Below are 11,578 nucleotides of genomic sequence, written 5' to 3'. Positions count from 1 at the left end.
CACAGCCTGCAATGCCAACATCCCATATAGGTGCCAGTTCAAGACCCGGCTCCTCCACTTCTGCTCTAGCTCCCTGCAAGTGCACCTGGGAAAGCAATGGAGGATGGCCCAAGTCCTTAGATCCCTGAACTCACATGGGAGAACCAGAAGAAGCTCCTGACCCCTGGCTTCGGCTTGGCCCAGCCCTGGTTGTTGTGGCTATTTGGGGAGTGAATCAGCAGATAGAATATTCTCTCTCTTTCTCTCTCTCTCTCTCTCTCTGCAACTCTGCCTTTCAGTTTTTTTAAAAAAGGAATTACAGCCTGTGATTTGTAAAACATGGATAAACCTGGAGGTGATTATGGTAACTAAAATATGCCAGGCGCAGAAAGACAAACTCCACATGCTGTCACTTACATGTGGAATGTAAGAAAACCAAACTCAAAGAAGTAGAGGGTGGAATGGTGGGTACCAGGGTCAAGCAGGGTCTGCCTGTTGGCAGGATGTTGATAAAATGATACAAAATTTCAGGTAAATAGGAGGAATTAAAATCATCTATTGTATAACATGAAGACCATGGGAACAAATTGTATTCTTGAGGATTTACTAGGAATAAATTTTAAGTGTTCTCATCACAGAAAAGGTAAGAGCGTTGAGATAATCCATGTCAATGAACTCATTTAGCCATTCCAAAATGTGCATGCATTTCAAAATGTTGTGCTGTATGTGATAAGTACATGTAATTTTTGCCAGTTAAAATGCATTCATAAGTAATAAACAGGCCTGATTCAACAGCCTCTCGGAGGTCACCAGACCGTTTTTCTGGCTGAGAAGAGTGGACTCCAGCCTTTGGTAGCACCTCTGCTTGCCTTGGGAAAGATCTGAGGTGCCGGTGGGGGTCTCCCCAAGGGTGACCAAGGCATCCGTTTCTGTCTGCAGCAGTTGGGTCTGCCAGAGGCGGGAGCTGAGGCGGCTCAGTCAGTCTTTGCCATTGTCTAACCGGAAGGAAAGTTTCTTTCCCTCCCCACTGCACTCTGAGCACTCTGCAAGGACCGGAAGAGCTTCCTTTAACAACTCACACTGAAAGGCAGTCCTGAGCTGGAATTTCACTGAGGGCAGCCCCGGGGGTGGGAGTGGGAGCCAAGAGGTCAGGCTTCCTGACAGGCAGGCGGGCACACCTCGGCCAGTCAGCCCAGCGGTCCCTGGTTCCCGCCCAGTCTCAGCCTGGGGGAGAGCAGGTTTTCCCTGAGAGCGGCCTTCCACGTCCACCGGGAGTCCTGGAGGCCTTGGGATGGGCAGGGCAGCCACTGCCTTTGTGCCTGGGCCTGGTGACTGTCCCTTTCGTGCTGCTGCTTGCCCATGCCTCACCCTGACCTGGCCATTCTCTGCAGGACTCTGGTCTCTCGGCACCTGCACACCACTGTGTCAAATTCTGCAACCCACCATTTGCCCACCTTGGCCAAGGCCCGGGCAGCTGCTGAGGCCGGCAGTCTGGGGGCTCCATTTTGCTTCTCCTTAGGGCTGAAGACTTTTTTTCTTCATCATTTCTTCCCCCAGCCATGGACAGGGCTTCTGGGTCCAGGGACGACAACCACACGAGAACTCTGGGGCAGCTGTGTCGGTTGCAGCATTCAAGTCGCAAGTACTTGATCCGGCACCTGCAGCCTCCCTGGATGCCAAGGGCCGAGCAGCCGGAAGCGCACCTGCACACAGATGTGGGAGGCGGGCAGCGTCCCGCGGGACAACGGCTGCGCCTGGACGCCCACCCTGTGGGCAGCGCTCCCCGGCGGGACGCTGTGACCCGGAAGTGCTGCTGGCGCGTGACCTGCTGCTCCCGCGCGCCTGGGTTCCAGCCTGAGCGTTGAAGAAACGGCCAGGAGCCGCCAGGAGCTGGTGTCCGAGGCTGGGAAAGACCCCGCCCAGCCAAGGGTCAGGCCCGTGGCGGCCACGCCGTTTTCGGGGACGTGCTGGAACTCTTCGTGATTTTCTGCGGGGGCCCTAGCGGTTCTCCTCGGCGGCTTCCGTAAGTTTTCACCTCAGGACTTTCAGTTTTGTTCCTGAGAAACGGGTATTTTCCCCTCCTACAGGGAAGGTTGATGGAGGAAGGAAGGTGTGGACGAGAGGGGGAGAGGGGGAGAGAGAGTAGGAGACGGGAGAAGAGAGAGGAAGGAGGGAGGGAGGGAGAGTGAGCAAGAACTTTTCCCGCCGGCCCTGAGAACATCTTGTGGCCAGAAGTACCCGTGGCGCCTCAGTGAGAAGAGGCCATCGCCGCCTCTCTTTTCTGAATCCTACTGAAGTGTGACGTGTGCTGCAGTGTGCCTGCGGAATTCACAGGTGTACAGCTGAGGGACACACAGACCCAGCACTCGTGGCACTAGCGTTACGATGAAAGTAAAAACAGAGCCGGCGCCGCGTCTCACTAGGCTAATCCTCCGCCTTGTGGCGCTGGCACACCGGGTTCTAGTCCCGGTCGGGGTGCTGGATTCTGTCCTGGTTGCTCCTCTTCCAGGCCAGCTCTCTGCTGTGGCCAGGGAGTGCAGTGGAGGATGGCCCAGGTGCTTGGGCCCTGCACCCCATGGGAGACCAGGAGAAGCACCTGGCTCCTGCCATCGGATCAGCGCGGTGCTCTGGCCGCAGCGCGCCGGCCGTGGCGGCCATTGGAGGGTGAACCAACGGCAAAGGAAGACCTTTCTCTCTGTCTCTCTCACTGTCCACTCTGCCTGTAAAAAAAGGAAAGAAAAGAAAGTAAATACTGAAACCCAGGACTCCCTCTTGGGCTGTGTTCCACCATCGCTCTGGATATGTGTGTCTTGCTTTTGTGGGGCAGCGTTATCTTTGTGAGGGTCGTCTGCATTCTTCCGGTGGGTCATGGAAGGCTATTCCTGCGGCTCTAGCGTTCCTGCGTCCATGGCCATTGGAGTAGTTCTGTCCGCGTTCTATGCAGACCCTCTGTGAATGTCTGCAGCAGATCGCTGATGGCAGCACCGTGTGTCCGCGCAGGCACACGCGTTCCTGTAGGAACTGGAGGGGCTGTGTCACTGAGTGCGCGTGTTCAGCCTTGAGCCTGCTGTCTCAGGTGTGGATGCACCTTCCTGCCAGCAGTGTGTGAGTCCTGATTGCTTCCTGTCCACAACACCTGGCATTAGGCACGTCTTTGCCCTTTTCAGTCCTTCCAGAGAGTTACCACGATAGGGCCCTGTGGTTGTGGGGTGTGTGTGTGTGTGTGTGTGTCTTTTTCAAATCTTGTAGTGTCGGCCGGCACCGCGGCTCACTAGGGTAATCCTCTGCCTGCGGTGCCGGCACCCTGGGTTCTAGTCCCAGTTGGGGCGCCGGATTCTGTCCCGGTTGCCCCTCTTCCAGGCCAGCTCTCTGCTGTGGCCTGGGAGGGCAGTGGAGGATGGCCCAAGTCCTTGGGCCCTGCACCCGCTTGGGAGACCAGGAGGAAGCACCTGGCTCCTGGCTTCGGATCAGCGCAGCGCACCGGCCATAGCGGCCATTTGGGGGGTGAACCAACAGAAGGAAGACCTTTTGTCTCTCTCTCTTTCACTGTCTAAATCTATCTGTCAAAAAAAAAAAAAAGTTTCTAGAAAAACTGGAATTAAAATGTAAGCTTACTTTGATGCAAAACAGTTTTGAAATCCATGCATCATTTCTTCCTTCTAAATGCTTTACCTGATCTTTTATAAGCTTCCTTGTACACATGGCTTTCAAAAAGTTTTGCACCAACATAAACTGAGCTTTTATCCCAGTTTCCCGCCAATTTTTGCAGCCCCCTCAGACTTGCTCTCCACTCCTGATGTCTTTCACCAGCCGTGGGTTTTGTCTGTTCTGGAGCGTCCTGTTAATGGAACGAGACGTCATGTTGCTTCCAGAGCCTGTGGCTCAGCCATGCTTGCTGCTGCACAGAACCCTTGTGTGTTCCCTGTGATGGCTGAGCACCCTGCAGGACGTGAGTAGACCCGTGTTGGCAGCTGGCAACCCCTTCTTACTCTGATGGCCATTTGCATGGTTTCCCGTGTTTGGCTGTGATGAGCAAAGGTGCTGTTATATGTGATCTTGTCCCAGTCTGCCTGTGAATGCACATTTTCATTGTTCTGGGGGAAATGCACCTACCAGTAAGCTAGCTGGGTTCTAGAGTAGGTGTAAGGTTTTTGAAGAACTTGCTAAACTGGTTTACAATGTGGTTGTACCATTTTATACTCTCTAAGGTGATGTTTGGGAATTCTGTTTTCTCCCCAACCTTGCCCACATTCAGGGCCATCAGTTGTTTTACACTAGCCATTGTATTGTGTGAGAGTACCCCATGTGGTCTTTTTTTTAAAAGATTTATTTATTTATTTGAAAGACAGAGTTATACAGAGAGGGGAGAGGGGAGAGGGAAATGTCTTCCATCTGATGGTTCACTCCCCAATTGGCTGCAATGGCTGGAGCTGCACAGATCCAAAGGCAGAAGCCAGGAGCTTCTTCCAGGTCTCCCATGCGGGTGCAGGGGCCCAAGGACTTGGGCCATCCTCCACTGCTTTCCCAGGCTATAGCAGAGAGCTGGATTGGAAGTGGAACAGCCAGGTCTCAAACCGGCTCCCGTATTGGATGCTGGTGTTTCAGGCCAGGGCCTTAACCCACTGTGTCACACTTTCAGGCCCCTCCATGGGGTCTTAATCTGCATTTCTCTAATGACTAATGATGCCCAGCACTTTTATTGTGGCCTGCAAGGAGGGGCTTCTTGTCCATTCACAGCATTCCATCATGAAGTGTCCAAGACTTCTGCTCATATTTTATTTTTAAAATGTTGATTTTAATGGACATACAATATTTATCTTTATTTGTGGAATACAGTATTCTAATTCAATACTTGTATACAGTATGTAATGACCAAATCAGGGTAATGAGCATTTCTACATCCTTATATATTTTGTTTAGAGCCTTAGAGTTACTGTCTTCTGGTTCTTTTCAGAACAGTGGGTTACTCTGAACTGCACCTGCTCTCTTGTGGTGTTGAACACTGGAACTTATTCTAACTGTATTCTGATACCTGTTACTCAACCTGTCCCTGCCCTCCTCCTCTGTACCCTTCCTAGCTTCTAATATTCACTATTTTCCTACTGAAGTATGTGATCTTGTCCCAGTCTGCCTGTGGATGTGCATTTTCATTGTTCTGGGGGAAATGCATACTTCCTGCTACTTTGGGCATTTCCTGGCTTGGATGAATATGAATATAGCCACTGTAAACACTTATCACTAGCTTTTTTGCAAATATATATTTTCATTTCTCTTGAGTAAATATCTAGGGATGGATTTCTAGATTGTATACTAAATGTATGTTTCACTTGAAAAGAAATGGTTAAACCACTTTCCTAGAATGGCTGCTTGGAGTGTGCAGTTGGCTTAGTAGGTAAAAAACTACGTGGGATACCCATGTCCCTAATCAGAGTACCTGGGATTGAGTCCCAGCTCCACTTCTAATTCCAACTTGCTGCTAATGCACAGCTTTAGAGGCAGCAGGCTAATGGCTCAGGTAGTTGAATTTCTGTCACCGGGGTGGGAGATTCAGCTTTAGTTCCCAGTTTTAGGCTTCAACCTGGCCCTGCATCCGCTGTTAGGTAATGAACCAGCAAATAGGAGGTCTGTTTCTTTCTCTTTCAAATAAATAAATAAGGCACTCGGATCTGGCTGAAAAGCCCATGAGAGTATTTCAGGCATGGAAAGCCAAGACACTCTGGCAAAAAGATCTCTGTGAGTGAGATCCCAGTGGAAAGAACAGGTCTTCAAAGAGGGAGGTGCCTTTCTCTGAAGGGAGGAGAGAACCTCCACTTTGACTATGACCGTGTCTAAACAAGATAAGAGTCGGAGAACTCAAGGGGCTTCCATAGCCTTGGAAACTCATAACTGGTGCATAGGGAGATTACTGATGCCATAAACAGGAGTGTCAATTTGTAAAGTCAACAACAGGAGTCACTGTGCACTTACTCCTCATGTAGGATCTCTGTCCTTAACGTGCTGTACACTGAGGCTTAATGCTATAACGAGTACTCAAACAGTATATTCCACTTTGTGTTTCTATGGGGGTGCAAACGATTGAAATCTTTACTTAATGTACACTAAACTGATCTTCTGTAAAAAAAAAAAAAAAAGAAATTATCAATTCCCAACTTGATTCTCACTGGGATTAAACATGACAATAGGTCTGATCTGATTTCATCATCATTTAAAAAAAAATCATCTATTATATTTCACTTTATGTTTCTGTGTGGGAGCAAACTGTTGAAATACTTACTTAAGGTATACTAAGCTGATCTCCTGTATATTAAGATAATCGAAAATGAATCTTGATGTGAATGGAAGGGGAGAGGGAGTGGGAAAGGGGAGGGTTGTGGGTGGGAGGGACGGTATGGGGGGGGAAGCCATTGTAACACATGAGTCGTACTTTGGAAATTTATATTCATTAAATAAAAGATAAAAAAAAAAACATAAAGTCACTGTTGCATTTTGGGTTTGTGGGTGTTTTAGTTGCTTTATATTCTCCCCAAGAATTTTATTTTTTTCCTGGTAAATGTTTACTATAATGGTTAGTTGTTATTGCTTAGTTTGATCAAGGTCTAGTGTTGCTGAGAAGCATCTCAAAATGGAGCCTAGCATTAAGACATTAACTGTGGAGGTGATAATTGAATTCTGCATGTTGTGATTTGGTCTTTGGGGCCAGTCTGACCTATGCGTGTCTTCCTTAATTTAAGGAGTTGATTTTTTTTTAACTTTTATTTAATGAATATAAATTTCCAAAGTACAGCTTTTGGATTACAATGGCTTCCCCCCCATAACGTCCCTCCTACCCACAACCCTCCCCTTTCCCACTCCCTCTCCCCTTCCATTCACATCAAGATTCATTTTCGATTCTCTTTATATACAGAAGATCAGTTTAACATACATTAAGCAAAGATTTCAACAGTTTGCTCCCACACAGAAACATAAAGTGAAAAATACTGTTTGAGTACTAGTTATAGCATTAAATCTCAATGTACAGCACACTAAGGACAAAGATCCTACATGAGTAAGTGCACAGTGACTCCTGTTGTTGACTTAACAAATTGACACTCTTGTTTATGGCATCAGTAATCACCCTAGGCTCTTGTCATGAGTTGCCAAGGCTATGGAAGCCCTCTGAGTTCACTGACTCTGATCATTTTTAGACAAGGCCATGGTCAAAGTGGAAGTTCTCTCCTCCCTTCAGAGAAAGGTACCTCCTTCTTTGATGACCCGTTCTTTCCACTGGGATCTCACTCATGGAGATCTTTCATTTAGGTTTTTTTTTCCCCCAGAGTATCTTGGCTTTCCATGCCTGAAATACTCTCATGGGCATTTCAGCTGGATCCGCATGCCTTAAGGGCTGATTTTGAGGCCAGAGTGCTATTAGGACATTTGCCATTCTATGGGTCTGCTGTGTATCTCACTTCCCATGTTGGATCATTCTCTCCCTTTTTGATTCTATCAGCTAGTATTTGCAGACACTATTCTTGTTTATGTGATCCCTTTGGTTCTTAGTCCTATCATTACGATCAATTGTGAACAGAAATTGATCACTGGGACTAGTGAGATGGCATTGGTACATGCCACCTCGATGGGATTGAATTGGAATCCCCTGGTATGTTTCTAAGTCTACCGTTTGAGGTAAGTCAGCTTGAGCATGTCCCAAATTGCACATCTCTTCCCTCTCTTATTCCCACTCTTATATTTAACAGCGATCACTTTTCAGTTAAGTTTCAGCACTTAAGAAGAATTGTGTATTGATTACAGTATTCAACCAAAAGTATTAAGTAGAACAAACAAAAAAAAATACTAAGAGGGATAACATATTAAGCTGCTCATCAACAGTCAGGGTGAGGGCTGATCAAGTCACCCTTTCTCATAGTGTTCATTTCACTTTAACAGGTTTCCTTTTTGGTGCTCAGTTAGTTGTCACCTATCAAGGAGAACAAGTGGTATTTGTCCCTTTGGGATTGGCTTATTTCACTCAACATAATGTTTTCCAAATTCCTAACAGGGATCACTTTTCAGATAAAATTTAAACACCTAAGAACAATTGTGTGTTAATTACAGAGTTCAACCAATGGTACTAGAACAAAAAAAAAATACTAAAATGGATAAAGTATTACATTGTACATCAGCCGTCAGGACAAGAGCTGATCAAGTCACTGTTTCTCACAATGTCCATTTCACTTCAACAAGTTTCCCCTTTGGTGCTCAGTTAGTTGTCGCCAATCAGGAAGAACATATGATATTTGACCCTTTGGGACTGGCTCAATTCACTCAGCATGATGTTTTCCAAATTCCTCCATCTTGTTGCAAATGACCGGGTTTCGTTGTTTTTGACTGCTGTATAGTATTCTATAGAGTACATGTCCCATAATTTCTTTATCCAGTCTACTGTTGATGGGCATTTGGGTTGGTTCCAGGTCTTAGCTATTGTGAATTGAGCTGCAATAAACATTAATGTGCAGACAGCTTGTTTGTTTGCCAATTTAATTTCCATTGTGTAAATTCCAAGGAGTGGGATGGCTGGGTTGAATGGTAGGGTTATCTTCAGGTTTCTGAGGAATCTCCAGACTGACTTCCATAGTGGCTTAACCAGTTTGCATTCCCACCAACAGTGGGTTAGTGTCCCTTTTTCCCCACATCCTCTCCAGCATCTATTGTTGGTAGATTTCTGAATGTCAGCCAGTCTAACTGGGGTGAGGTGGAACCTCATTGTGGTTTTGATTTGCATTTCCCTGATTGCTAGTGATCTTGAACATTTTTTCATGTGTCTGTTGGCCATTTGGATTTCCTCTTTTGAAAAATGTCTATTGAGGTCCTTGGCCCATCTCTTAAGTGGGTTGTTTGTTTTGATGTTGTGGAGTTTCTTGATTTCTTTGTAGATTCTGGTTATCAACCCTTTATCAGTGGCATAGTTTGCAAATATATTTTCCCATTCTGTCGGTTGTCTCTTCACTTTCCTGATTGTTTCTTTTGCAGTACAGAAACTTCTCAATTTGATGCAATCCCAAATGTTAATTTTGGCTTTGACTGCCTGTGCTTCTGGGGTGTTTTCCAAGAAGTCATTGCCGGTACCTATATCTTGCAGTGTTTTTCCAATGCTCTCTAATAATTTGATGGTGTCAGGTCGTAGATTTAAGTCTTTAATCCATGTTGAGTGGATTTTTGTGTAAGGTGAAAGGTAGGGGTCTTGCTTCATCATTCTGCATGTGGAAATCCAATTTTCCCAGCACCATTTATTGAATAGACTGTCCTTGCTCCAGGGATTGGTTTTGGACCCTTGATCAAATATGAGTTGGCTGTAGATGTTTGGATTGATTTCTGGTGTTTCAATTCTGTTCCATTAGTCTATCCATCTGTTTCTGTACCAGTACCATGCTGTTTTGATTACAACTGCCCTGTAGTATGTCCTGAAATCTGGTATTGTGATGCCTCTGGCTTTGTTTTTGTTGTACAAGATTGCTTTAGCTATTCGAGGTCTCCTGTGTCTCCATATAAATTTCAGCATCATTTTTTCTAGATCTGAGAAGAAGGTCTTCGGTATCTTGATTGGTATTGCATTGAATGTATAAATTGCTTTTGGGAGAATGGACATTTTGATGATATTGATTCTTCCAATCCATGAGCATGGAAGATTTTTCCATTTTTTGGTATCCTCTTCTATTTCTTTCTTTAAGGTTTTGTAATTTTCATCATAGAGATCTTTAACGTCCTTGGTTAAGTTTATTCCAAGGTATTTGATTGTTTTTATAGCTATTGTGAATGGGATTGATCTTAGAAGTTCTTCCTCAGCCATGGCATTGTCTGTGTATACAAAGGCTGTTGATTTTTGTGCATTGATTTTATACCCTGCTACTTTGCCAAACTCTTCTATGAGTTCCAATAGTCTCTTAGAAGAGTTCTTTGGATACCCTAAATAAAGAATCATATCATCTGCAAAGAGGGTCTCTCTATATTTTTAAAGACTTAATTTATTTAAGAGGTAGGGTTATAGACAGAGAGGGAGAGACAGAGGGAATGGTCTTCCACCTGCTGGTTCACTCCCCAAATGGCCACAACATTTGGAGCTGAGCCAATCCAAAGCCAGGAGTCAGGGGCTTCTTCTAAGCCTCCCATGTGGGTGCAGGAGCACAAGCACCTGGACCATCTTCCACTGCCTTCCCAGACCATAGAAGAGAGCTGGGTTAGAAGAGGAGCAGCTGGGACTTGAACTGGCACCCACATGGGACGCTGACACCATAGGCAGTGGCTCTACCCACTATACCAAAGTGCCAGCCCCTTTTACATCTATATTTATGGGTGATATTTATTTGTAGTTTTATTTGTGATATATATTATTTTGGCATCAGTTAAATACTGGTATCCTGGAATAAGATGGAATATTTTCCCTTCATCTACATTTTGCAGGGGTTAGTGAATTAATTATCCTATAAATGTTTGGGGGCATTTACCAATAAAGACATCTAGTCCTGGACTTTTCTTCATGGGACTTTTAAATTTAATTATTAATATAGTTTTTTTGTTATAGGTATATTAAGATTTTATGTTTCTATTTGAGTAAGTTTTTAGTAGTCGTGTATTTCTATGAATTTATCCACTTTATCTAAGTTGTCTAACTTATTGGCATGTGATATTTCCATAGTGTTCTGTAATGTTTTGAATGTTTGTAAGGGTGGCAATGTCCCTTTCATTTCTGATCTTTACTAATTTAAGATTTTTTCCGTTTTCTTTTTCTAATTATGTTTATATGTTTCACTGATTTTTTTTAAATAATCTTTTGGCTTCCTTGGATATCTGATTTTTTCTATTCTGTTTATTTCAATTTTAGTCTTTATTTTTCCTCCTGTTTGCTTTAGATTTAATTTGCTGTTTAGTTTTTTAAGGTGAAAGTTTAGTTTTATTGATATGATATCTTTAATGCTTTAATATAAACATTTACAGCTATAAAATTTCCTGTGGCAAACAGTAGAGATATGGGGTTGGCATTGTGATATAGCAGGTAGAGCCACTGCCTGAGATGCCAGCATCCAATACGGGTGCTGGTTCGTGTCCCAGCTGTCCCACTGCTGATCTAGTCCTGGTAATGGCAGCAGAACATGGCCTGAGTACTTGGGCCTGTCACCCATGTGGGGGACCCAGAAGCTCGTTGCATTGGCCTGGCTCTGCCCTGGCTGTCGCAGATACCTGGGGAGTGGACCAGTGGATGGAAGATCTTTTTCTCTCTGTTTCTCCCTCTCTGACTCTTTCAATTAAATAATTAAATCTCAGAAAAACAAAAACAGCATAGATGTTCCTCAGCAAACTGAATGTATAACCACCAAATATTCCAGCAAGGAACAACATGATATCAACATTCTGCCAATGGCTTCTTCCTATTTGTAAGGCAGAGGCTGCGGTAGGGCCTTGCGCTGGTGCGGGTTTTCCCTCCTCAGCTCTGCAGGGTGGGTGCTAGGTCTGGGAGTCGCCGCTACCTGTCAGGCCTGGCTGTAGTCGCTCTTGCTCTCCCTTGTGCGCCTTCGGGCCAGGCAAGGTGCAGCATCCCGAGCAGAAGGGGTGACAAAGGGGGCCGCCC

At 45.3% G+C, this 11,578-nt stretch overlaps 1 long non-coding RNA gene across 19 annotated transcripts in view; it reads left to right on the top strand.

Annotated features, from left to right (window-relative positions):
- Window positions 1–1,218: 1,218 nt before the first annotated feature.
- The window catches only part of LOC149122110 (uncharacterized), a 125,343-nt gene continuing 114,983 nt past the window's right edge, over window positions 1,219–11,578 (top strand). For 2 of the 19 annotated variants that reach the window (XR_016221117.1, XR_016221129.1), the window contains exon 1: window positions 1,236–2,002. This is a non-coding gene — a long non-coding RNA (uncharacterized LOC149122110). Of the gene's footprint in view, window positions 2,003–3,789; window positions 3,929–11,578 lie in introns of all 19 variants that reach the window. The other 17 variants (XR_016221127.1, XR_016221112.1, XR_016221111.1 and 14 more) reach the window with 17 other exon arrangements.

The sequence above is a fragment of the Oryctolagus cuniculus genome, chromosome 15, assembly GCF_051225735.1.
Source record: "Oryctolagus cuniculus isolate XC-2025 breed Fujian yellow rabbit chromosome 15, ASM5122573v1, whole genome shotgun sequence".
Lineage (NCBI taxonomy): Eukaryota > Metazoa > Chordata > Mammalia > Lagomorpha > Leporidae > Oryctolagus > Oryctolagus cuniculus.
This window is presented reverse-complemented; position numbering and strand designations above follow the sequence as displayed.